Consider the following 24,769-nt stretch of genomic DNA (forward strand, 5'->3'; position numbering starts at 1 on the left):
AAAAACAAAAACATGACATTTCAAGCAGGCAAGAAAACAGGACACAGCCTCTTTTGCTGGTTCTTGCTTGCATCCAAGAATAGGGACATTGTTTAACATATGGAAATTCACTTCCGTCTTGCTTGTTAAATGTCATATTTTTTCTGCTATTCAGTCAATGATAAAAGCGTTACCAGCCTATGTCTTAAATTATCGAACACCATAGTTTATGACATAGGTTGCTGCTTTAAAACCATTTTTGAATTAAAACACATAGCATTTTTGGTCATTCTCCAATTTATTGATTTTTTTTTTTTTTTTGTTTTTGTTTTTCTAAAATTTTCCAAAGCTTTAGGTAAAAATTGTCATTAATTTTAATGAAAAATGACATAAAAAAGAACAAAAAACATAAAAATAATTAAAAAATCAAGCATTTTTACCTTTTTTCAAGACCAAAAAAATTCAAATGAGGCAAAAAAATATTAAAATTTAAGGAAAAAACAATGATTTCAAGAATGGGGCAATATTTCCCACCCTAAAAATATATGAAAAATTTAAGGAAATCCGAGGTGGGATTTCCATCCAAAAAATATAAAAAAAATTATAGTTTTATCATATGTAATTTCTATTAACAGCCGCACATATATGTGCCAATAATTTAATATGAATTCTCTCACTGTGCCTTTTAATAAAATTTTCAGATAAATATTTATATAATTCTAGGTTACACCAATCAACTTCATATTTATTTAAAAAGTTTTGAGTCAGAGTTTGATATTTCATGATCTCATTCCAATCAACTTTATCTTTTAATTCTTCTTATATCTAGAAACTAATTTCATATTTAAGTTTTCAAAATTTTGTAAAATAAAATTATTACTTAACGTTTGGTATTCTGATATCCCAATTTACCTTATTTTCATTATCTAAAATAAATTTTTCAGATAATTTCTGCTATCTAGAAATTATGTCCCACCCGATTTCGTTATCGTGCATAATCATAAATAGCTCGAATAATATTTGATAAGCTGATATATTAACTCAATCTACCTTATCTCTATATTCACTGATGAAGGGTTCAGATAATTTTTTATATCTAGATATCAATTGCTAATCCACAGTATTTTCAAAATTTTTAATTAAATCTTCACTTAAATCTGAGTTTTTAGAAACTTAACTCCAGTTAACTTCCATTTATTAGGGATACAAATTCTTCGGATATTTAAAAGTAGTTACAAAAGTTTTGTTCTCGTTAATAAACTTCTTCTGTAATTGATTTAGATAATAACTGTTTATAAAAAATATAATATTGTTTAGATTCTCCTTCTATTTCCTCAAGGAATTCAGTAATTACTACACTTAAGGCTGCAAGAGGTATAAAAGCAAATGATAAACCTGAAACAAAATAAATAAACTGATTGATAATAATTTGTTTAACTTTTGATATTTTTTACAATTTTTTTCTTTCTTTTAATATTTTTCCATAACTTATATAGGATCAAAATTCCTTCGGTATCTTATTTTTGGATTTTTTAAGTCGAGCATGAAGAAAATATCAGGAAATATAATAGGGGGACCGGAAAATAATGTCGCTTTCTTACATTAAATTCAAATGAATAAATTTGTAACAAGTTTTTATTTTTAATCAATAATATAATCACCCTCATTATCAGCAACCTTTTGCCATCTAGTATGTCAATTTCAATCCCAGACTGATAAAAATCAATTGGTTTTTGAGTAAAATATCTCGAGATGGCATTTTGGACATCATCCAAATTTTCACATTTTTTGTCACTAAGAAAATGTTGCAGGGATCGGAATAAATGGAAATCCGAGGGTACTATATCGAGCAAATATGGTGGGTGAGGCAGTATCTCCCACCCCTATTCATTATATTTTTCCAGTGTTCATCTTGCACAGTGCGCTCTTACATTGTCGTGTTGCAGAATGATGCCTTTTCCGTTGACAATCACCAGATATTTTTTGATTAAAGATTGGTTCACTAGATCCAATTGTTCACAATAGAGGTCTACATTAACAGTTTTTCCAGGTTTCAGCAATTCAAAATGAACAATTCCGCGAATACTCCATCAAACACAAAGAAGCGCCTTTTCAATATGTACAAATGTCACCTTTGTAACCCCTATTAAAACTGCCTTTTAAATTTTGGATTATCATATAGGACTTATTTTTTTTGTGTCCACTAATCAAACGATCAAAAAACGGTTGCTTATTTTTCCATTCTGCTTTAAATGTTATTGGATGGTCGACCAAGGTTGGTTAAGAGTGTTTGACCTGGATTTGCTTCCACTTCGGCCCTTAGCATGTTGTTGTCATCATGCACAGAAACGACATTACTTTCTGATCCCCCTATTATATTTTTTAAATTCTTCTTTTGAGATATAGCTGTCAACATAAATTCTTATCTGCTGAATTTTTTTAGATTGTGTATTAAAAAATATAAAATAATTACGATTTTTTTCTAATAGTAATAGGAGATAAATAAAAGTTGTGCGATATATAAATAATAGATACGTTTTTCTTTCTTCCTCTAATAAACATGTAGAGGTTTCATGGTGAGCCAAGACACAAATATAAAATATACCGTCAAAAGTTGTTAATCCGGACCTCAAAGCTACAAACTTTCTGCGCATGCGTCAACGCATAATGCGGTGAGGCATGAGCATAGGCGTTCATGCATGCACGTAATATCTTTATGCATGTGCATATGCGTGTGCACATGTGCATAATATGTTTACGTATGCACGTTTAATGCATAACGGACGGTATGAGCTAAGCTAAAATTATCTATTTCAGTTAATGTTGCAGATGTCAAATAGAATTTCTGATGCTGGAGCTGCCAAGGGATCTATAAAGCGAAAGTATGTTTCGATGTCCATCAAACAAAAAGTGGAATTGCTGCAAAAAATGGATAAAGGCATATCCTTTGTTTCTCTAGCCATTCTGAAATCTGTTTATCAATTTCATGCTGCTCTGTGGGGTGGGGTGGGGGGAACGTCGCGGCGTGCAATGAACTGGAAGTTGATCTGTCAACACAGTCCTTATCTTCAGGGCAGATGTTTTTATTTTATTTGGCTTATAATTCCTTACTAAATATAGTATTTCATCTCGATGTACTCCGTCTTTGATATGATTCGAAACAATTAGCTTCATAATAATTCGCTTCCGAGAGTGAAGAAAGTGACACAGAGGTTATTGAAAACGAAAAAATTTCGATTGACAAGTTAGTCGGTATTCTCGACACAGCAATTACAGGACTTGAACATTGGAACTTTGTAACTGAACAAGAAATTATGTCTGTTTATAGAATTAAAGAGAAAGCATTATCACATAAAATGAAGCAACTTAAACAACTTACATTGAAAGAAATGTTTAATAAAGTAAACAAATAAATATTAAGCTTTTTTTTTTTTGTAAATTTTGATATCCTTTAGATCATAATTGTTCTTTATTTCATAAATTATGGTTTCATATTTTTAATTTTATAATTTCCGCATGCCATCTTACCAGATTTAAACTGATGATCTATAATCCGGAATCGCCGAAGTCCCTACGAGTCCGGATTAAAGACTTTTGACTGTATAAACTTTATTTAACACATCAATAACAACATTCCAATGAGAAAAGGAACTGCTGCTGCATGCACGCCATTCTTTCCTCCATCCACATCTCCTCAAAGGCGAGCATGCGCAGAACTCACAGAACTTCGTATGGTGTTTCCATAGCAACACTACAGAGTATCCCAACAAGTGAGGAAGACCGAACAATACACACACACACACACAAAACAAAAAAAAAAAAAAAAAAAAAAAAAAAAAAAAAAAAATTACGGAATTTATATTATACAATCATAAATGTGAAGGTAAAAGATACAATATAAACCACATAATAAATTAAACTGCATAGTGAAATATTGAATAAATAACAATATATATAAGTTATATATAGTAGGTTGTAGACAGATGTTGAAGGAATTTGACATGTCGTCCGGATTTTGTGATAGTTTTAGGAACATTTGACATGGTAGGTTTCAATGTGTCTGTCTTATTGGAAGGCTTAGTGTTAGAGACAAGGGTTTTATCACCAATGAAAAATGCAGGTTTGAGTCGATCAATTGAAACAGTTTGATTTTTACCGTGCACGGAGATGATAAAGGTTTTATCATATCGCTCAATGACTGGATGAGGACCTGAGTATGGTTGTTGAAGAGGAGGCTTGACCGAGTCAATTCTCAAATAAACATGAGAAGACGATTTTAAAGATGGATGAATGTGGATAGGCTCTGAACAGTGTTTTGATGTTGTGATGGGAATCAGAGATTGCATTATAGATCATAAACAATTTATATATGTTGGTGTCGGGGATGGCAGAAAAAGCTGATCTGAGCACAAAACATCTGAAGGCAGTCTTAAGGTAGTACCGTAGACTAACTCAGAACAAGTTGCTTGGATGTTGTCTTTGACGGATGATCTAATACCCAAAAGTATAAGAGGTAACAATTTTGTCCAGCGAGGATTCTCTTGCGATTTTATACTGTTTTTCAGTTGGCGATGGAAACGTTCAATGATTCCATTTGATTGAGGTCTATAGGCAGTAGTACGAATACAATGAACTCCCTGAAAAAATGCGATTCAAAGTTCCGACCCTGGTCAGTAGTGATAGTGGAAGGGAATCCAAAACGAGCTGAGCTATCCATCCACTAATTAGAGCTTTACAAATTGTTTCAGCTGACATATCAGATGCGGGAATTACTTCCAGCTATCACGTGAAACAATCGATTATGGTCAAGCAATACTGATAACCTTCAGAAATTGGTAATGGGCCAATAAAATCTATGTGAATATGAGAAAATCTGGCATCGGAAAGTAAAAATGTCGAAATGGGCGATTTCATATGCTTGTGTATCTTGGAACATTGACATTTCTCACAAGCCTTCACGAAGTTTTTGATAAAAGTGTGCATGTTTGGCCAAATGTAACATCTGCGTATCAATTTTGAAGTGGCAGATATACCTGTATGTGAAAACTTTGGAAGATAGTCTAAATGAAAAGGGAATGAAAGGACGAGGGACATTAATTGTGGAGTCATAATAGAGATAAATATTTTCATGCGGAAAATACTGTTTGGAGAGCTTCAAAGAAGATTTAAAAGTTAGTAATTGTTGTAGTAATTGTTATGCTGAAGCTAACTGTTTGAAATCCAGAATAGGTGAGAGAGAAACGGAATTTACTTCTATTCGGGAGAATGTGTCAGCAATAACATTTTCCCTACCTTTAACATATTGTATATCAGTGGAAAATTGAAAGATATAGTCTAGGTGTCTCAGTTGTTGAGGAGAGCACTTTTCTGATTTTTGTCTGAAAGCGAATGTTAGTGGTTTTTGGTCAGTAAACATGAAGTTGCGACCTTCTAATATGTGCCGAAATTTCCTGATATGTATTGCCAGAAGTTCACGGTCATATGTAGACCATTTCTGTTGAATGTTATCCAATTTTAAAGAAAGGAATGCTTTGGCATCCATTGACCATTTTGGAGTTGCATGAGAGAGCTGCCAATAGCAACATCAAATGCATCCGTCCAAAGACTGAGTTGAGCACCAGGCATTGGATGTCTTAAGAGGGCAGCTTTTGTAAGAGCTTCTTTAGCTGCTAAAAATGCCTTTTCGGCATCCTCAGACCACGGGAGAGGATTTTCAGTCTTCTTAGTTGGACGGAATGATTTCTTTTTGTTAGAATGACCTTCAAGAAGCTTAATTAAAGGTGACAAAATGTGCGATGCATGTGGCACAAATCTGCGATAAAAACTGAATAGACCAAGAAATCTGCGAAGCTGTGTTAAGGTTGTTGGTCTAGGGAATTTAGAAATAGCATCAACTCGATCTGGAATGGGAGAATACCTTCTTTAGAGACTTTATATCCTAAGAAATCTAAGGTAGGAACTCCAAATGTACACTTTCAGGGTTTGATTGCTAAACCATAATGACCTAATCTTTGAAAGAGAGCTCATAGATTGTTAATATGCTCTTTATGGCTTTTTGAGGCAATCAAAATATCATCAATAAATGCATATACATTGGTTAAACATCTCGTCACCTCATCGATAAACCTCTGAAAAGTGCTTGAAGCATTGCACAAACCAAATTGCATCCAAGTACTCTCGAAAAATCCAAATGGTGTGCAAATAGCAGTTTTATGGACATCCTCAGGAGCAATCGGAATTTGATGAAATGCTTTGACTAAATCTATATGGGAGAATATGTTGCACCCATGGAGTTCACTTGTGAAATCAATAATACTAAAGACTGAATATTTGTCCTTTTTAGTCTGAGCATTAAAGGTTCTAAACTCACCGACAGGACACCAATCATTCATATCTTTTTTAGGGATCATATGCAATGGCGAAGCGTAATTGCTGTTGGATGGGCAAATGTGGCCTAAATCTAACAGATGTTGAAATTCCATTTTTGCAATTTTCAAACGATCGGGTGCATGCCGACATGATTTGGCAAAAATGGGAGGTCAAAAGTTTCAACATGATGCTGAACTGAATGTTTGACAATTTGGTTTGCACAAGGAGCTTGAACAATATAAGAAAATTCATTTAACAACTTAGCATAATGATTATTACAAATTTCACTAAATATATACTAGCAACATGTAAAACACCATAAGAATTTAATTTGGTGTAAGTATTGTTTAAGTGGCGATTTCTAAGATCTGCTTGTAGGTTAAAATAATGTAAGAAATCTGCACCAATTATAGCAGTTTGAACACCGCATACATAAAAGGGATAAACAAACTGTTTTCTTAAACCTAAATCTGAAGATAACAATTTTTGTTTATATACGTTTATCTTAGTACCATTTGCAGCCAGAAAAGTTTGAACAGGAGTAGTCATTTTATCAGATCTTGAGGCTGGAACTAAGGAACAATCACTACCTGTATCAATTAAAAAGTTAATATTGGTTTTGCGATCACGAAGAAATAGGTGACGAGAACTAGAAGGCGAGGCGTATGTCGCCGCCACTCCTTGCCCTGGAAATTTTCCTGAAAATTGCAGGGTGGAGTACACATTTTTGCTCTAGAAACAAATTTTTGGTGTTACTAACATAGATCACTTTTTTCAGAGGATTTCTCATGATTTGTTGCATGACAAAAATTACGATTACGAGAATAACTTCTTGAACGTCATAGAAATGCAACTTCCTTGCGAAGCGATTTTATCTCTTTAAGCAGTTCAGAGTTCAGTGTAACACTAGATGATACACAAGAATCAGAAACTATACTTACCCGAGCAGATGACACTTAAATTATTTTATCTGCTATTTCATCAGCCTTTTGTGTGGGTAGAGGAGTGACTGATGCTAAAATAGATTGCACATTTGTAAGTAGTTGCTGCAGAAATAATTCCAAAACAAAAGTATCCATCACATTATGATTTTCTGCACGCCCCTGCATAACGCGTAAAAGTTCAGACGGCTTTCGATCCCCTAGTTGCTCACCAACAAGTAAGCGGCGTAGCTCCTGCGATTTACTTTCACCATAGCGAGAAATGACTTTTCCCATATGGATCCGCCTTGTCAGGAGAAATGATGATATCCCTCACGGTCATAGCGATGTTGGAAGGTAAATCCGCCACACAGTGGTTATACTTGGTTTTGGATTCTATTATAGCCTTTGAAACCGCTAATTCAAAAGTAGATTCCAACATCGTGAACCACAGAGATGGATTAGAAGGAATGAAAGGAGGTATTTTCACTGCTGATATTTTATCCATTGCTTTGGTTAGTTCCGCTTTCGTATTTTGTTCAAATTCGAAGAAATGATCAAAAGATGTGCATTGTCCAACGTCGGTCACCAATGTAGAGGTTTCATGGTGAGGCAAGACACAAGTATGAAATACATAAACTTTATTTAACATATCAATAACAACATTCTGATGAGAAATGGAACTGCCGCTGCATGCATGCCATTCTTTCCTCCATCCGCAGCTCCTCAGAGGCGGGCATGCGCAGAACTTACAAAACTTCGTATGGTGTTTCCATGGTAACACCACAAACATATCTTAAACATCTTTTTGATTTTTTTCCTGTTATACAATCATCATAAACAACAAGATTTTTAAACGAAGGATCTAAATCATAAAAGGTTATAAATTCATTTAAATCTGATGAAAATAATACTTCTTTTTTATATTTATCATAAAAATTTAATATTTCTTTTTTATTTTTAAAGATATCATCTCTTTCAATATCTTCAAAGAAAGTATATGTTTCTTGTAATTTAGAATACTTGGGTTCATTTAGATGTTTTGCGCAGATGTATAATGTATCAAAATCTAATCTTAAATCTTTTGGCTTTTCAAAGCCATTAATAAGATTTAATAATAAATTTGTTTTACTACATCCGGATGGTCCTTCTATAAATAATCTGAATGGATGTTGATTAGCCTCAGGTAATTCTGGTTCTGCAAAATCTTTAATTTTTATCATTTATTTATTCATATAATTTCTATTTTAAAAAAATACTATTAAAATTTCCATATTTTTCCAAACATAATAATTAGTGATAATTTTTCATCTCCTCTGCCTTTTAAGATACATGTACCATCATAGAAAAATGGAGGTATGAGTGCATCCTTGGAATTTTCCAAAGAAAGTGTATGGAATCTGCTCTTTTTTCCGGATCAGTATCTTTTCTTGCTTTAACTATTACCCAAAATGGTCCCTTTCCCCCATTGGATTCTAAAAGAACAGTGATTATCATGGTCATATCCATTTTAAATCTTCGGTAAAATAATAACTTTTAACCTTTTTAAATATTACATCTCCAAGGTCGCCTGTTTTATTTTTAGATAAAACAAATATAACTTTACATATTTTTTATTAGCAGCATCCACTTCATTAACAGGATTAGCTACATTTGTTATAATTTTATTATTTGCATTATATTTCTCACTTAACAATAATGTTATTGCATTATTTTCTAAATATCTTTTATTAACTACATGTTTACCATTGGATCTTTAACATTATAAATTATTTTACCTTTAACATCAAAAACATGAACATCTTTTAAATGTAAATGATTATCAATTTCTTTTCTAATACTTTGATTTAATGATTGTATTTTCTCGGCTGTTTCATTAACAAAATTTAAAAAACCATCATCAATATTATAATCAACAACTTCCCAATGCACTCAAAACATATATTTCTGTACTAGCATCCTGAGCGTCTTTAGGAATTTTACAATTTTATTACCCGTATCATAATTTCCATCATCAGTTAATTTAAAACCTTCCCCAAGTGGACCTGCTTTTCTTTTATCATCAAAAGGCAGATAAACGGCAACCATTTATTAGTCGAAAAAAAGACTCACTTTTTACAGATAAATGTTCAGAGACTGTGCTTTTCTTTCACCAAACTATTACTCTTCTATGTTATTAAATAATATAACATTTTGTTCTTTCATATTTAATTGGGGTTTCCTTTTTATTCAAAAATAAAATAAGATATATAGTTTTTGATTAAATTTCCTACAGTTGTATAATTTTTATGATGGGATGGATCAAAAGCGATAATAGGATATAATTTACCATATGATAAATAATATATCATACATCCTGTTTCTTTGCAATTTCTAGAAAAATCCCTGTTATATTTTTCAGATGGTATGACTTTTAAATTTATCGTAACCCAACACTTGGTCATATCTAAATGATCAAATACCATATTATTTTTTTTATAGTTTTCATGTCCGTCTACATATTGGGGGACAACAAATAATGTTAAAACTTCATTCGATGTAGTGTGTACAGGATATGATTCAAATTGTGCTTTTTCAATTACATTTGACTTATGAATGACACATTGATTCCAATGAATATCTATAGGTTTATTGGCTAATAATAATTGCTTATATAATATTTCTGCATTGTTTTTAAACTTAACATGAGATAAAATGAGAGATAAGTATTCAATATCTATTTTAAAATCAGGGTTCGCAACATCCGTATGTATCATATTTGCATTATTTTTTTCTCTATCAAATTCTCTTTTTATTAGGAAACCTGTTATTGCTTTCCTGAAATATTTTAGAAAATCAAAAATTTGATTAAGGATAACCACATTGTAACAGATTGACAATCTTTTGTCCTTTTCCTTTTATCAAATCCTTCGTTAGAGCTTTTATTTTCTTTAACTTTTAATTTATTAGTTATTTCAGTGATTGTCGTTTGAGCTGTGACGAATCCATAATCGTAATTTTACTCTATTAGCATTATCACTCATATTAAAAAAAATATCGGTTATGTTGTTGTATAACTAGGTGTATATTCACCTTATAACTTGTATAATAGAAAAACAATCACTAGTACGTTCAATAGCTTTACCACCTATTGTCAATTTTTTACCAGTAAATAAATATAATCCACAAATTGCTGTAACATTATCATTCATTACCTATAGAATTGCCGTTATTCTTTAGAATTTTTCATCTTATTTGAATATAAGACTCTGAAAGTAATATTTTTGCTTCTTCATTTTGGATAAAAAATTCATACTTACTATCTTTATTATATTCTACATTTGCTTTTTCTAATACTGTCAATTCTTTACTCTCTATATTATCATCGTAATGATAAAAGATTTTTGTTAAGTCATGATAATTTTCCATTTATTAAGAATAAAACTTAGGTAAATTTTTAAATCCTGATCCTTTTGTTTTAGACAATATTTTATCCAATTTAGTGCGATTTGATTTAATATTATCAGTTAATATAAATTTTTTAACTTCTTCTATATAATCTATATTCATTCATTTATTTAGAGAGATAAAAGATCTTGCTTATTTACCCAACTGTTGAATTCTTCAGGATATCCTAACTCTTTTACTAAATATTTATTTCTTTTCTTATTTTATATTTTTCACTCTTGTATACATCATCTTTTTTATTATATTTTACCATTTCATTTTCATAAAATATTCCTTCAATTTTTTCACCATTTAAGTCTTTTATTCTATAACTGTATACATTTATGTTTTTGATTTTATAACATCTGATATAATAAAAATATCTTCTGTAAAGTCGGACCTTTAGAAAAAATTGTTTTAAATTTTGATATTCTTACACGATCTTCTATTTTATATTTAGGTCTACTAGGAGTTTTGTGCAAAGGATCGACATATAAATTATAACTTTCATTTCATTTTCAAGTTTACTGGCTTCGACAGGCGTCATTTTTATAGATTTATGATATGAATTGTTATAATTTTTAACTAATTTGGGTAATACATTCAAATATCTATTCATATTATTTGCATATAAATATTTTACAATTTTTCTCCTGATGGTTTTATTAAAACTTTCTGCTATGGCTGACTTGATTTCTTTATTTTTGGTTGTAAACCATTTTATGTTATAATCTTTAAATAGTTTTTGAGTGGCCTTTCCTGTAAATTCAGTACCCTCATCCGTCAATATAAATTTCGGTATTCTTACTTTAAAAACCTTTTTTCCTATAAAAAAAAGAAAAAACATCTGAAGTAGTTGTTTTTTTCTTTTTTTCATAGGAAAAATTCCATGCATATTTATAAAATGCCTCTATAACTGTTAGTAAATATTTAGTTCTATCATTAAATTTACTATAATTTTTAACAAATAACAAATCAGCATTAAATTGATTATTACTAATTTTTAACAAATAACAAATCAGCATTAAATTGATTATTACTATTTGGAACATAAGCTCTTCTTCTTTTAAATTTACGAATAACAAGCTTGCATCGCGTATATTCATCTTGTTGATGTAAAAATTCTTCAACATCTTTTTTAGAACATCCTGTTTTTCTTTTCAATTCATCAATTCCACAATAACTTGTTTTACGATTATAATATGTTGATTCAAGTATCTTTAAGTCTTTTTTCCTAAAAAAACACTCTTTTTACTTTCACATTTTATGCAATTTCCTTTTCCCATTAATCTTACATTTTTAGATGTCATTTCATGATAATTTTTAGTATCTGTTTTCTCTTTACACTTAACACAATAAATCTTAAGGCCTCCCATCCCAAATTAGCTTTAATAATATTTTTAATGACTCCCCAGTCCACCAGCGGCCGAGCGGTAACGTCGCTGAACACTGGTAGTTTGGTCCGAGGTTCGAATCAAGTGAACGGGCTGGCTGCATGGGCGTTTTCGTAGTTTTCCCCATGTGTAACGTGTATACGAGCCAGTTTCCCTTAGAAAGTTCTCTCTCCCTTAAGAAGAAGTCCAACCTCTCTTCGGAGTAGGCTCTGGCAAACATTATTCCATGTAATTAGGACAAGACAACAACAACAATGACTCCCCTCTGGCTATTCTTTCTCCAACTGTTGGATCAGTTATATTATCTAAAGCATTTATTAATTCTTCGGCTACATGTTTTTCTTTTATATCTTTTGTTTTACTATAAGCAAAATCATGCTTTTTACATGGTTTATCAACTCTATTTATTCCAGGATCACCATGTTCTTATCTTTTTTTTTTAATATTTTGTATAACGTCCACAATATTGATAACCAGGTAAATGCATTTCAGAAGGATTAAATTTATCTTCTATCCATCCAAGAAGATCTCCTCCTCTAATACCTTTTCCATTTATTTCTTTAAAAATATAAATTTATGTATATATATATATATATATATATATATATATATATTACATACCATTTATTATAAACGAACAAAATCTCCTTTTCTAGAACAAATTTTTCATTAGAATTACTTGGTTTTTGTGTAAATAAAACTAATACTTTTTGAGGTGATTTACCTTTACAGTAAGACCCCGCTTAACGCTGTTTCGGTTTAGCGCTCTTTTATTTCAACCCGGGGATTCCACAAAATCGCTCGCAGCATACGGGGATTCCCCGAAATATTATGCAGCGATAGGTTTCAAATACATATCCGAAAGAGTGTACTTGTATTTCTTGTTTGGTGCGGTATTGTACAGACATATTTTGAAGGGGTAAATGTGGAAGATGTCGAAAAAATAATTCAAGAAGCAGCGGCTAGTCTTTCTAATGATGAGCTCAAGGAATTAACTAAACAAGAAGAAAACAAAAATGTTGACAGCAGTGATTCAGAAGAAGAGCAAAAAGAACTTTCGATGGCGTTTGTGAAAAGGAGTTTGTCTACCATAACTGAAATAATGGATCAATTCATTGAAAATGATCCGAATTTTGACAGGAGCTCAAAAGTAAGGCGTGGTGTTAGAGATGCTCTATCCGTTTATGAAGAACTTTTAAGAGAACAACGCAAAAGAAAAAGGCAAACAACATTAGATGCTTTTGTCACAAAAAGGCAGAACACTGAAAACGCGGAAGGCTAACTAAATATGACTGACTTAGAATTTTATTTGTTTTTTTTTTAAGAATATTCGTTTTGTTATTTATATTTTGTTTTTATTTTTGCAAGAAATAATAATGTGGTATTAATTTGGGCTTTAAGAAATAAATGTTTGGTTTTATTTTTATTAAAAAAACATACTTTTTAAATTTAATACCTAACCAATTTCCTAGCCATCTTCCCCTAACCCCAATATTTACATGTAAAGATAACCTCGTTTAGCGCTGTTTCGCATTACGCTCTAACTGTATTTCTTTCTCTTATATATTTCATACAAAATAATCCACATTTTACAGATGTTGGTTTTAATAAAAAACTATCATTATGACCAATATGTGTTTTTTAAATTCAATTTAATAAGAAATGTTTTAATATTTTTAGGAATATAATCTTTTACTGCTGTATATATGTTCACCAAAAGGATCAAAATATTAAATAAATTCATATTTTGGATCATTACAATAGCAAACCCCATGTATACCTGGGCCTTCTGAAACATCCAAATTGATAATCCCATTTTCAAATTCTTTAAGTTTTTCAGGCAATGAATCTGATGTATAAACCCCACTAAATCCTTTTTCATAAATCGCTTTACATGATATTCCTGCGTCAGTTATTTCTATGCTCCGTGTATTTTTTTAAATTCACGCCATATACATAATTATATTCAAAAGAATGAGAAACTTCATGTCCTGAAATTTTATCTAACACTTTTTTAGTTTCCCAAGCTCCAATACCACTTGCAGCACCTAAACCTAAAGATGTTAAAGTAGGTAATAAGAATGGTAAAAAAAAACACCAAAAAGCTCAGGTTGTTCTTTCTTTAATTTATCCAAGGTACTAAAAAATTGTAATAATCCTCCATTTTTTTCCTAAAGCTGATTTCTTAATTTTTGTATGTGAAAGATTTCCAGATCCAAATTTAAATATTTTTAATATTTCAGGTAGATTAGGTATATTTATATATTTCATCAGTTCATTTAAAAATCGATTGTTTAATTCGTTTCAAAATATCAAATAATAATAAACCACCATCTTTAGAAGTTGATTTAAGTTGTGTTTTACTTAAAGTAATTCTTTTACCATTATTAAGTGGATTAATTTGCATTTTTGTAAAATATAAATCATAATTTGGAGTATTAGTTTTATTAATCTGTAAAGTTATTTCTTCTCTTGCAGATTTCAATTTATTAATCTGTCCATCATTCAAATGTACTTTCTTTTTTTATATATAATTACTCATTTATTAGGATAAAAACTTATTAAAATATTGCTTTACACGTCTTTCAGACATAGCACCATTTTTTAATGACATAAATAACAATAAAACTATTTGGTTAAATATTTTTTTTTAGGTATTGAACCACTATGAGGTATTTTATTTGTTAAATCTAAAAAAAAATATCTAAATTATCTAAACCTTTTCCCATCATTTTCCCTTTAGAGTTTAGCCAATCAAGAACATTATGTAATTTTTTCATGTACAAATCCAAATGACTGGAAATGTGTTCACAAGTACTTTTTATCTTTTTCTTGGATAAGCAGATCTTTTGTTCTCCTAACAGTTGACCCAGATGATGCTATTACTTGAGTATTTTCTTTTTTCATAAATTTTGCTTCTTTTATCGCATCTTCTAATGTTTCTTTATTTTCATTTAAAAATTCACTAGGTAATTTTAATCCCATGTCTTTAACACATTTTTTTTTATCAAAACCTGTATCAATAAAAGAATCTAATATATTATTTCCCACAAATTAAGTTTTGTGTACCTGTTGTAGATTTTTCTTGAAATAAATTTTCTAAATCATATTCAATTTCAGGTCTTGACGCTAAGGGAGGAAATAATATATTTGTAAATCATCTTGAATATTTTTTACAACTTCTTTACTTGATTTTTCATATTTTTCTATCTCTTTAGTAACAGGTTTATGAAATTCTTGCAATACTTTTTAACTCCTAATTTTTCTCTCAATTGATAGTCTCTAGTTTTTCTAATATCTTTATCTAATCTTACTTTTTCAATATTTTGTTTTAATTCCTGTCTTTTTTTTTTTTTTCATGTTCTTTTTCTAATTTATTCAAATCCATTTATTAATAAGAAATTTACTCAAGTAATTTTATTGATAGTTCTCTGAAGTAATCGATAAAATTTTCCAAGTAATTTTCACTTTCATCAATTCCAATAAATTTATATTTAACTTTCTTATTTTTTAAATCTATTCAATTTCCATGCTAATCCGTTATACTCATTTTAATTCTCAAAACCCCTGTATTAGAATTATTAACTTTACAAAAAATGAGTTTATCAAATTTTTGAATAATTTTTAATGCCAGGCCAATGAGTATTTAAAAATGTATGAATAACATTGGTAGAATGATTATTAATTTGCATACCTTCAACTATACTATAATAAACCTAAATATCATCAGATAAGTATTCAATGTCTCTATAAAGAAAGCCAACTTGCCATCTTTCTTCATATATTTTTGGTTCAAATCCTAAATCTTTATGAAAATTACTATCAATTAAATCAAATTTATAATTTTTAGCCTAATTTAATACTAAATTTATTTTCTTTTTCTTTAATCCCAAGTTGTATGGAAGATACATATTTCTTAAATTCTTCTTTTTTCTGTCCATTAAATTTTTTACTAAACAGTAAATATTGAATACGAATGTTCAATCTCTCTAAAATGTAAAATCCATTGGGTATAAGAATTTTAATCCATTCATTTCCATTCCAATAACTAAATATGTTATTTTTATAAAAATCGCTGCTGATGTCCCAAGAAACTTCCATACTAAATTCCTGGAAAGCAATTTCTGAAAAATGAAGAGGTGTTGAAAATTTTACAGTAAATTCTTGTGAATTCTTTCTTGTTTTAAAACAAAAGGTTTCATTTATTTAGTATTTAAAAAAGTTTACTAATAAATAATGGAGAAATATTGTTCGTACTGTAAAGAAAATAAACCTGCTTCTGAATTTTATCATTATAAGATTAATAAATTATCTAAAAATAATTAAGGTTATTGCAAATCTTGTGATAAAATTAATAAATATAAAAAGTTAATTAGTGAATGTGGAAAATCTTATACAAAAGCTCACTTACAGAGACATTTAAGAAGTCTTTATCATATCAAGAGATCCCCTGAAGTCAAAGTGCTTTAAAAAATTCTCTTATATAAATGGAGCGACTAAAAGATGTAAAGGCCAACAAAATTCGATCTACTTTGAAACAACTTAATATCAAACAGCCTAAAGGTGCTAAAAAAGATGACTTAATAAAAATATTGACTAATCATATAAGAAAAACAGGAGATTATAAGCAAGTTTTTAGTTGATTCATTAAATTTTGATGTAACAGGTTGTTTAAATATATATATATATATATTAAAAAAAAAAAAAAAAAAAAAAAAAGAGAGAGAAAGAATTTATCGAGAAACCTAAAAAACGTGATTAAATTAAGAAAATATTTGTACCAAAAACATTGCAGGAAGAGTCACATCCTATTGATTTAAGAGGAATTTTTAATCCCAATGAGTTATATATCGAAAGAAAACAAAAATAATATATCAAACATACTAAAAAATGAAGTAAAACTAAAAAAATTAAATTAATGTAATTTGAAATTTAATAAAGATACTAATAAATTCGAACCTAGAGATAGTAAAAAAAAAACTTAGAAGATTATAATCTAAAAAACGTTTTTAAACCAAACTATAAAATTCTACATGATCATAAATATATAAATAAATATGGTGTTTATAAAAAAATTATAGAGTCACAGTATTAAAAGATTTAATGTATACACAATATTATGATATTTTAAAAGATTTATTTAAAAGGGCAATTGGAAAAATAAGAGGTAAAGTTGACATTATTGTCCATAGACCAGGGTTCAATGAACCTTTTAATCCTCATATGATGCCCACTCAGGATGCATTTGAAATATATCTAGATGTTTTAAACCCCAGATTTGAATATACAGAATCGGATATAACAGAATGTTTATTTCAATTTACTGCAGTGGAGTTATCAGAAGGAGGTAGTTATTTAAAACTGTTGAAAGAAGAAATGTCCAACAAGAGAAGTATCTATCAGATTAAAAATAATAATAATATTTGTTTAGCTAGGTCCATAGTAACAGCTCTAAGTATTTAGAATCCTGATCATTTATGTGAAAAATTGAATTATGAAAAATTAACTGAAAATGATATTAAATATATTAAAATGGGCAAAATATTACAAAAAACATTAACAGTTAAACTACATGAAATGTGTGATATTCCTTTAGATGTATACGATTTAGATGATGTTAAACAGTTTAAAGAATTTTTAGATATTCAAATTACTATATTTTGAAGAGAAAATTTTAATCAAATACAGTACAGCGTCTGCAATCTGGATTCATCGGGATTTCGGCGATTCTGGATTAGAGATCATCAGTTTAAATTTGATAAGATGGCATGCAGAAATTATACAATTAAAAATATGAAACTGTAATTTATGAAATAAAGAGCAATTATGATCTAAAGGGTATAAAAATTTACAAAAAAAGCTTAATATTTATTTGTTTACTTTATTAAACATTTCTTTCAATGTAAGTTGTTTAAGTTGCTTCGTTTTTTGTGCTAATACTTTCTCTTTAATTCTATAAACGGACATAATTTGCAAGATATATAACGGGAAAAATCGTTACTCATTTAAATGCTCGAGGTCGTGCATGTTTTCCAATTACGAAAAGTTTGCACTTGTGCATTCCTGCAGCATTTGTGCACGCTAAAATTGTTAGTCTCGCTTTGGAATCTTTAAGGGTAAAAAATGTTTTAGAAATCAAAAATTTAATGTCTGTGATATGCTATGGAAATGTCCAAAATGCAATAAGTGTATTTCTAAAAGAGATAGAGATCCAGAAGTACATCAATGCAGTGAATTTGAATGTCGAAATTGCAGAGACTGGGTTCCATAAATGCTATATGAAATATGTAAGAGCTTTAGGAGGATTGTGTGTTTTATTATAATTTCTTTTATTTTTTATAATAAAACTGTTTTATTATAAAAAATAAAAGAAAAACTGAAAAATGGTGCGAAAACTGCAAGAATGGAATTAAATGTTTAAGCATATGTGAGGAAGATGAAAAATGTGATAAATGTAAATATTCGAAATTTACTGAAAGATATATGTTTTTTGATTTTGAAACCAATCAAGAAACAGGTACTCATGAAGTTCATTTAGTAATAACTCAAGATTTTAATGGAGAAGAAACTATATATTTAAAACTGTTGACGAACATTGAGACTGGCTATTTGATAAAGAACATAAAGGTTCTCTATTAGCTCATTATGGAAAACGATTTGATTTTCATTTTTTAGCTAAATACTGTTTAAAAATACAATTAAGGTATCCACGATGTATCAAAGTAACAAACTCATATCTATGAATGCAGTGGATTATAACATAAGATTTATTGATTCTATTAATTTTATTCTCAAACCTTTGAGAAATTTTCCTAAAACATTTGGATTAATAGAATTGGCTTAAGTACACTTTCCTCATTTATTTAACACATTTAAAAATCAAAATTATGTAGCAAAATATCCAGATAAATACTATTATAAGGTTATGAAACTATGACCTTAAACCAGAGAGAATCCTTTGATAAATGGTTAGATTCAGTAAAAAATGATGTCTTTTGATTTTTAAAAAGACATTATAAATACTGTAGGGCTGATGTAGATATCCTGCGATAAGGATGTTTAGAATTTAGAAAAATATTCTTAACAATAGCTGATATTGACTCATTCAAATGTATTACATTAGCCGGTGTATGTATGGCTATTTATAGAAGCAAATTCTTAAAACCAAATACTATTGCTGTAGATGAAGATATGACCAAACAAGATCAATATAGTAAAAAATCTATTGCTTGATTAGATTATCTATCTCATAAGTATAAAATCAATATACAACATACTCTCAATGGAGGAGTGAAAAAACTGATTTTAAATGATAAAAACTCTTATAAAGTAGATGGATTTTATGATAATATAGTTTTTCACTTTAATGAATGTTATTGGCACGATGTACAATATGTTTTATTAAAAGTCAAGTAAATATGCATAAAGAGGCATGTTTGAAAGATTTATAATGAAAAAACAATAGAAATCCAAAACAAGAGTCAGGTTATGAACGCGTGATTTGGAAATGTGATTTTGACAACGACAAAGAAATTAAAATAATATTTGAAAAAAGAATGCAAAAAGTTTCTAGAACCTTTAGATCCACAAGATGCATTTACAGGAAGTAGATATGAACCTACAAAATTAAAATATACAATGAAAAATAATGAAAAAGGTAGATATATTGATGTTTGTTCACTTTATCCGACTGTAAATTATTTCGACTTACTATCCAGCTGGACATACCCTTAAAATTTATAATCTTGAAAAATTCAACAATAATTGGTACAGCTTGATTAAATGTAACTTGATTAAATGTTGATTAAATGTAAAGTGTAACGTACTTGCACCTAGAAAATTATATCATCCTGTATTACCACCTGTTAAAGGAGAAAAATTGGTATTTTCATTACATAAAACATGCTCAAAACCCATTAAATGTAAACATTTTAAAACTATTGTAGAAAAGAGAAAATGTAAAGAATGTTATGAAATTAGAAATAAAATATGTAAACATAATGATGACGAAAGAAGTTTTATTGGAACTTGGACAACTGAAGAAGTTAAATTAGCCATTAAAAAAAGATAAAATTTTAAGATATATATGAAGTTTCGCACTTTGAAAAGAAAACAAAAGAGTTTATTCAAAATAAAAAGAATATGTTAAAATGTTTTTGAAAATTAAATTAGAAACAGATGATAAATGGTCTACACAATATGAAAGTAAAGAAGAATATAAAAGGGTTATTAAGAAAAAAAAATAGGTATAAAACTAGAGAAAGCAGAAGAAAATCCAGGTCTTAGATATATAGCTGTTTAAATTCATTATGGGGTAAATTTGGTCATAAGAAAAATATGAAAATTACTGATTATGTTGTGGAATTGGAAGAACTTTATAGAATCATATTAAATGATAAAATTATAGATTTAAATATGGTATTTATGAATGATGATTGTATAGAAATTACTTATAAGATGAAAGATCATTTTGTAAGAAATAACTTTAATACACACATGTATATAGTTGTTTTTACTACCAGTTTAGCTAGAATAAGACTCTATAAAATGTTGAATGCATTAAAAAATAAAATACTTTATTATGATACAGATTCTATAATTTATATTCATGATGGTACCAATAAAGTAAAAACAGGTTGTATGTTAGGAGAATAGACAGATGAACTTGGAAGTGCTGAGGTTTTTATAAAATCATGGATATCAGGTGCGTCCAAAGATTATAGTTAAATTTCAAATAACGGCAAATAATTTGGAAAAAGTGAAAGGATTTAAAATGAGTCATGAAACTGAAAATAAACTCAATTTTGATGAAAGAAATAAAATAATAACTGGAAAAACTAATTACATAGATGTAGAAATTAGTCAATTTAAAATTCAAAAAGATAGAGATATAAAAGTAAATAATATGAATAAAAATATACATTCAGTTTTGATAAAAGAAGACTTTTAGATAATTATCATACTGTATCCTTTGGAAATTAATCGGATCTTTTTTACTAATAAATAGAAAATCAATTAAGAAGAATACATTACCTATTAAAAGAAGAATATGATAATTTATGCCGTACGGAATCAAGTCCTTACTACTAAATAGAAACTCTCCATTATATACTTAATAAATATGATATTGAAAAACTACAGAAATTGATATGATTTCCCTTGATTTAGAAATGGCTTTGGAAAAATTGAAGGTTTACTGGAATAATATTTTCAAAAGATAATATAACTTTTTTTTATTAATAAATGGAAAAATACACAGTCAATCAAATCATGTTATTTTAAACCCTGTGAAATCAGATTAAACAGAATATACTCATAGTGTAATAGATACTGTCAATAATTTACATCGCAAGTATATATAAGATTTTTTTAATTGCAAAAGAAAATTGTGATTTACATCATAGAATTTACAATGCATATTATAGAATAAAAAATTTTAATAAAAATAATTTCATTTTGTTTATGAACGATTTTGAAAAAAATTAATGGTTATAATGGCTGGAGTTATGATCGTAATTTTCGTGATAATAGTACAATATTGTTATTCATATAATAAATGATATTGAGTTTAAATACATTTTTATATAGAACATGAACTTTAATTAAACATTTTCATGAAAAAATTATATATGAGCCAGGAAGCAAAACATTAAAAAAAAATTATTCTATATACATAGAGGTGGAGGAATTCAATAGACTTATCCAATCTTATCCAAAAGCCTTAAAATTGAAAGATTTAGAACCTGGAAAATATGATCTAATATCATTGAGACAAATTCAGACAAAATTTGGAGATTCAACCATTGTTAACCACTTGCACTAAAAAGACGTGCCACACACGTCGAGATGCTTTTGTCTCAAACCGCGGCGACGTGAACACCACGTCGATAGGCATTTATCGCAAAAATGAAAATAACGTGGTGCACACATCGCCTAACAATGAGATTGTTTATTTCTTGAGTTACAGCTCTGGATTGCACTCGCAGACACGGAGCGGAGTAAATGAGACACTTTACCGCTTGTTATATTGTAGCGAACGGCACCGCAACCGTGAAGTTTAGTCGTAGCACAAGTGGTTAAATTAGATGTAGATAATGAACCAAAAGAATATTATCTTGCTAAAAAAATGGAGAACTTTCTGATAAAGCCATAAATGAAATTAATCTTGGAAGCTATATATTTCATTATAAAGGAATTAAAAATGGATAATATATCTATAAACTAAAAGAATTAGATTATTTTTTCAGGGTGGGGAAACATTTTCCATCCTGGAATTATTTCAATGTTTTAATAGATTTTTAGGAAATCATCAGAATATATAATAAATTATGACCCCCTTCTAGAAGGGTCATGTTTTTGTTAAAATTTGAGTGAACTTTTAAAATAAAAGTTTTCAAGGGGAGATTTAAGACCCCTCCCTTTATTTTATATGCTTCTTAAAAATTTTATCTATTTTTTCATGATTTTTTAAAATTTGAGTCTCTTTAGAAAATTTAGGGAAAAAAAAAGAGGAGGCCCTTTATTTTTTAAATTTTTATTTATTTTTTAATTTAGGAAAAAAGGGGGTACAAAATGTCCACCCTTTCAGGGGATGAAAAATAAAACAAAAATATATATGGCCTCTGTTTCAGGGAGTCATAATATGTCTTAAAATTAGTTTTAGAAATTAATTTCTAAAAAATCGTTTTTAATTTAGACTTTTACAGATACGATATTATCAGTATGATAGATGGCAATGGTTAGTACTATGAAAAATACTAACCTAAATACTATTAAAATTTAATCATGTGAGTTTAAGAGCAAATTCAAATCATTATTTCTTTATATTAATGATCCCATAATAACATTAAGATCTTATCTACCACAAATTTCCTATTTATATTTAAAATTCCTGCATAAATTTCTTTTCTTTCAAATACTTTATAAAAAAGCAATAATTTTGGGATTTTATTAATAGATGGCAATATTAGTATTTGTTTCATTTTAGAATTAAACTGTCTTGCCTTAATTCTAGATTTAACTGAAATCAAATCTGTAACAACTGTAAGTAATTTAACCGATTGCCTGATTATCCCAAGTGATCTCGTGTTCGTATATATTGCAGTTAATTATTATCCCGTGAAAACTCAGGTGAAGCAGAATTTGTTAGTACGATTTGTTTTGTCAGGGTTTTACTCGGCCTGGAGGAAATGAAAGGAAATATTCAGCTTTGATTGGCAATTTGCCAAATTTTGTTGGTTGCACGGTTCTTTTGGTGGGACTGCTCACGTGTTTCCCTATTGTATAGTATACGTCGGTTTGTGGATTAGAAATGTATAAAGAAGAATACATGCATTGAAAAAAATAAAATAATGGCAATGATGCAAGATAGCGAAAGCAATGATTTTTCAGATAGTGATTATGAAGAGGTGGGGGAAAAAAATCAAATCCAACAAGACAGTGTACTCTGTGTTCCCGTGAAAGAGATTCCAGCGGTAAGCGGTAAGCCAGTAAGAAAAGAGACCAGATACTAGTGTAGAATGTCAGGTATCACTTTATGTTGTCTCTTGTTTTAAAAACTATCATACGAAGACTACATTTTTCATTTGCCCGAGATAACTCAGGATAGTAAACTAATATTAAAACTAAATGCTTTTACACCTTCCAAAAATTAAAAATCCAACTTGAAACCTACAAATTTTGATTTGTTTTGTTTCGTTTATTTAATAATAAAATTAAAAAATGTGATGATTTTTTGCAAGTTTTTCAAAAAAATTAATTTCTAAAAAATCGTTTTTAATTTACACTTTTACCGATACGATATTATCAGTATGATAGATGGCAGCACTGGTACTATGAAAAATACTAACCTAAATACTATTAAAATTTAATCATGCGAGTTCAGAAGGGAGTTCAAATCATTATTTCTTTATACTAATGATAACATAATAACATTAAGATCTACCCATCACAAATTTCCTGTTTATATTTAAAATTCCTGCATATTTTATGCATATTCTGTAAATTACACGATACGGAAACTGTAATTGTCAAATACTTTTCAATTAATGTAATGTTAAAGGTTTCAGTTAAACAAAATAAGAATTTTAGACTTTAGTAGCTATTTTTTTTAAATAGAGGGCGATACGAACAACGATACGAGGGCAATTTTTGTCTTAATAACTAGAATAGTCTTTAAATTGTCTAGAAATATTATTTTAAGCAATTTAATCAAAATTTTAAATAAATAAAAATACGTTATAGATCAGATACGAAAAAAGTAATTGAAGGTTACCTTTTTAAGTTTATAAATAAAATTAACATGTTTGCAATCATCCCCCGTGGCTATATGTTTCTAATCACGACTATAAAAATCATAGTGCTATGAAATGAGTTTGATGCTCAGCCGAGCAAAGATTTCTCCTGTGAATGTCTCACTACAGTTGTAGTTGATTGATCTGTAGGAGAGAAGGGACAAAAATCATCAAAATTAAATGGACACCCTCCGAATTGGCCCCCCCCCCAAAATATAATCAAGAGCTTGGAGGGTGTCCAAGGGCCCTTTTACCACTTTTTTATTAATTTTAAATTATGCCAATAACTTTTCATATATGTGGGAAATATCCCCCCTCTTGAAATCATTGTTTTTGTCTTAAATTTTAATATTTTTTGCCTCATTTGATTTTTTGGTCTTGAAAAGAG

General features: G+C 29.0%; 1 protein-coding gene and 1 pseudogene across 7 annotated transcripts in view; both read right to left on the reverse strand.

Moving 5' to 3' along the window:
- Positions 1-24,769, reverse strand: part of LOC118200940 (CTD small phosphatase-like protein 2-A) — a 169,980-nt gene that overhangs the window by 46,438 nt on the left and 98,773 nt on the right. The window lies entirely within an intron of this gene.
- LOC146992822 (uncharacterized) lies at positions 6,948-7,776 on the reverse strand (annotated as a pseudogene).

The sequence above is a fragment of the Stegodyphus dumicola genome, chromosome X2, assembly GCF_044657685.1.
Source record: "Stegodyphus dumicola isolate Sdum_Otavi_A_Nest chromosome X2, ASM4465768v1".
Classification (NCBI taxonomy): Eukaryota; Metazoa; Arthropoda; class Arachnida; order Araneae; family Eresidae; genus Stegodyphus; species Stegodyphus dumicola.